This window comes from Anarrhichthys ocellatus, unplaced genomic scaffold (assembly GCF_004355925.1).
Source record: "Anarrhichthys ocellatus isolate YVR2014 unplaced genomic scaffold, GSC_Weel_1.0 scaffold30, whole genome shotgun sequence".
NCBI lineage: Eukaryota > Metazoa > Chordata > Actinopteri > Perciformes > Anarhichadidae > Anarrhichthys > Anarrhichthys ocellatus.
The window spans coordinates 5,173,603-5,178,066 of NW_022280060.1; the positions used below are offsets into that span (position 1 = coordinate 5,173,603).

The 4,464-nt window shown below is 45.2% G+C and overlaps 1 protein-coding gene across 2 annotated transcripts in view; it reads right to left on the bottom strand.

The window, feature by feature from the left end:
* onecut3a (one cut homeobox 3a) overlaps positions 1–4,464 on the bottom strand; it is a 19,902-nt gene that overhangs the window by 13,582 nt on the left and 1,856 nt on the right. The window lies entirely within an intron of this gene.

The following is a 4,464-nucleotide window of genomic DNA, read 5'->3' on the forward strand; positions in this document are numbered from 1 at the left end:
AAATTACATTATTTTGAATACTAAGGTAGACTCGGTCAGAACCGTGTGGGTGGGATGTATAATGAGCGGTAGGAGGTCACGCGACTGTGAACTTTAAAGTCGCCTGGTGCTGCTAATCCGTCTCTCTATCGCAGAACCTGAGAGGGGCTACTAAACCTCTCAGGATTTTAAAGTCAGTCGGCGCAAGAGCATGCGTTTATTAATCGTTCTGCTGCTGCGTGTTTATGAAGGGTGAGCCGTTAATGGGAGAAATGGTGTTGCATGTTGGAGGGGGGGGTGCATGGCTGCATGGCGCAGCTCCAGAGATGGAAAGCAGAGGCCGGGCGAATGGAAATCGATACAGATTCAGGGCTCGCCAGATCGGCCTTAACAATGTGGCGCAGACGCACTCTACACCCCGATCACATACACACAGGAGAGAAGAAACGGGGGAGGCGACACGACACGTACACAGGCTGAAGCTCGTGCTATGATATTGTCCTCGTGGTATGCCTGGATAAGAATATGAAGCTGCAGTCGTTTAGATGCAGTCTTCTAAACGGAATCAAGGGTGCATGTGTAGGAGTTTTCCACCCATTCATATATGATAACTTCCCACACGATGGATCCAATTATGAATATTCATATCAGCCTACATGAAGATTCATGCTAATTTAAAGTTGTAGGAATCGACCCCCCCTTCCCCCTCCACCAAATACAACCAGCCTCCTCATCCAATAATGATGCAAAGGCGTGAGATGTCATTTCATCTGGTTTGAGCCCCGCTGATCCCGGGATTTAAACAGAACAGCCTCGAGGTATAACCTCAAGAAAATGACTGTTGCTCTCCCACCGCAGGATTTCAAAGGCCATGCTTGTACATGCGTGTCTCGGTACTTGCAGCACACGTTGCTGTGCTTAACGAACAACGAGGCTCTAGAACCGCAGCTGCACTGTTTACACCCCCCCCCCCCCCCCTATCTTCCCCTCACACATCAATTATTAAAGTACCAATCGATCATTTCGCGGGCTAACATCAAGCCATCTCTTCATGAAAAAAGAAAATGTTTTAGATTAACCCGCATCAATCACATCGTGTTGCCCTATACCCAATTAAACCCATTATCCCGTCTTAAATGACCAAAAAGAAGATTATTTTTTGTGGCTCTTGGATATTTTTGGTGAGCATCCCAAAATAAGGACGACCCTCCAGTTTGTTTTCAGAAACAACAAGAAAATGAAGAAGATGTGATTTAAATGAAATGGCTTCGTGGACTGGAAAGTATGGGTGCGGGGTGGTGTGATTGACGCCATTGTGGATTGTAATATTGATCGATGGGTGGAAGCTGTTGGATGAAATAATGGTGTTTAGGGCCTACAAGAATGCTATTAGCTATGTATCGGTACAACTCCAGTTCACCACCTTGAACTGTCCTCAAAACAGAGAGGAGATCCCCGCAGTTCAGTGTGGATGGATGGGGCAGCACATTTCAGCACTCTGGACAGCGCCCTCAAACCGTTAAACTGAGAAAACTGACCTGCAGGAATAAACTCCCTCATACCTAATGATTTGTAGAGGGAAATTTAAAAAAAAAAAACAGTTTGTAGCCTCCTTTAGGTACCATGCACCATGACTATTTAATTAGCAGAAAAGCAATAATTAAAGCCCTCTCAAACCATCAACCCCGGCTTAAAGTTAAGGACATAGCATGTAAGGAAGGTTTACTGGTCAACTCAATAAAAATATATTTACCAAGGAGCATAGGCATTGCAGAGATGCACGCGCGGAGGGGATAGGGCGCAGTGTGTCTGGGTGGGGGGGGGGGTGGATTGCTTCAGGATTAGGCTCGTGTAAACTGCGTGTAGTCCATTGAAACATGAAAAGAGGCCTCCCACCCTCAACAATGTTTTTCATCCGTGGCCCTTGGGTCTTGACCTGCACACTCTGGCACGTGCTCCGGCCATTCAAATGGTAATAAACCAACTGCGCTTTTTTTAGGGAGAGGGGACCCTGGCATGCACCAAAATGAGAAATAGGACGCACCATTTCGTGGGGAAATACCGGAGGTTTGGTTCTATAATTGCATACTTTCTTTGGTCCACAGCATTTGTCTTAGGCGTGAATACTATATTATATTATAATATAGCATAGAATATTTTACCATATAACTCAAAGGCCCACAGGACAAATTAGTGAGTGCATTACACACAACAAACGGAACATGATTACAGCAAAGAAAAAGGTGTGCAATTGCATTTTTATTTTTTCAACAGCTGTCCTCTTCCCCCACTTTTCCGGCTCCCCCACTCCTCTGCTCCGGGGGAGAGACCAATGGGAGAGAGTGCTGAGGCGGGATAATTGATAGATGCACTGGCTATCCTTATCGATCAGGGCCGTATTGACCTGACCAAATACATTGAGATGGAGTGTGGAATTCAACACAGATGCAAAGACGAATTGTTTTCATCGTTAATGCGATCTTTAAATGCCTCCCCAACCTCGCTTTGCCCACGTATTTCTTATTTGTGCAGCTTTACAATGAAGTCGCCTATTTATTTGTACAGTATAGTGAACTGATGCATGCGCTTTAAGATGCTCCGAGAATAAGAGACATCCAAAGGTTAAAGCTTGCCCGGGTGCCATGAGTCTGCATGGGAAGAACACAATAGGTGGGACGCCTGTGGGTATTTGCCCTCGTTGCATTAGGAGATGTTCAGCGTGAAGGGCACACATTTCCACCCCCCCCCCCCCCCCCCCCCCCTCCCCCAACCAGGCCCATCTTTGCTCTGCTTTTGGTTTCAGGGGTGGATTGTCATGTGTGTGTGTGTGCAGACACTGGCATTTTCACATTAGCTAAGCAGGGCAGCTGCATTGATTTGTGTGACTGTGATGAATTTGGAATAGTAATTTGAATTTATTGATTGATGTGGCCGAGCGAGTATGGCCCAGCCTCACTTTCAGCATCACAAACCCCCCCACCCCCAAGTCCCACTCCCAGCCCACATGCTGCACCGAGGATAATGGTGATTTTAAATGCAATAAGTAAAATGTTGCTCCCCCATTTGCATACAAGTCATTTTGCCCAACTGGATTTTTATCTGAGACCTTTTGTGCAGGTTAATGCACAAAAGGCGCAGACAAATCTGCTGTTACGAAGCGGAAATATAACGTGAGTGGATACATAATAAAATGTATTTTACAATAGAATAAATACCATATATCGCGTGTAGCCCTAATTTACATTCTACAACAAAATACGCACGCACGTACACACACGCCTTAGGCGGCCCTGGGCCTGACCACATTATAATATGCAGTAGGTGTGCACTCGCAGGACTGTGCCACTCCAACATGTCAATTGAATTGGGGGGTTTATCCTGACGCTGGGTGTGGAAGATATAAAACCCCACAGCCCAATTAGCTTTAACAGCAGTGGCACTTAAAGAGACAATTGTGGAGTGTTTAAATCTTTATTTACCAGAACCCCACTAAATGCGCAAAGGAACAATTTACATGCCATTAAGTGCTTTTCAATAGGGCATTGACTGGAACTAAAATATGCCACTATATCTGCTTAATTGAACTGGTTGGCTGAAATACGACACAGAAGAGCTGATTGACGTTTGGAAGCGCGGCACGTCTAAACGGGGCCTTTACACAAACATCAATGAGAGGGGACCTCTCACTCACATCTGTTTTAACTCCACTGCGACGTCTCTCGTTTTCATTTACGTCCTGTTAATCAGGTGCTAAATGTTAAAGGGTTTAAGGAGGGTAGCTTTTAGTGTGATAATCTTTGCGCAATAAAACTCTAAACGATGGTTGGAAGACATGAAACATTCAGAAAGACAGTGCAGAAACAGCGATTGTGTCACAATTTGTTTCTTGCTGAACATAAGGGATGTCCAGACCTCTTTGCAATCTATGAGCTCAGCCCACACATATAATCTCACAAAGCACAATAATTCCAATTTCTTAGTGTTAGAGTCGCTAAACAGGCCTTGAACCAACTTTGGAGACGAGATACCCCCAGAGTGCTGAGGAGACAACACAAGCCAGAGAAAGACGCATCTGTTTGTGTCTCTCTTTCAGATCCAAATCGATCATTTATCAGTGTGCTGCTCTGAAAGGGGACGCCTGGACCTGAAATATTGATCCATAGGAGGTCATGCTCCCCCGACTCTTTGGCCAGGCCTCAGACGATCCTTGTTTGCGACGAAGCGCTTATTTGACAGGGGGAGTGCCAGATTACTACATCAAGTTTGTTTGATACTAATGAGTGCAAAGTAAAACGGAGTATTTGCGTTGCAGTGATCTCTCCGTGTATGTTAGCTTTAAGTACCAGCTAGAAGATGTAATCATTTTTGATCACATCCTGCTTTGATTTATTTTGTTTGGCTTCTTTCCGTGAGCGTTTTTGTTTGTGTGTGCGTGTGTGAGAGAGAGAGAGAGAGAGAGAGAGAGAGAGAGAGAGAGAGAGAGAG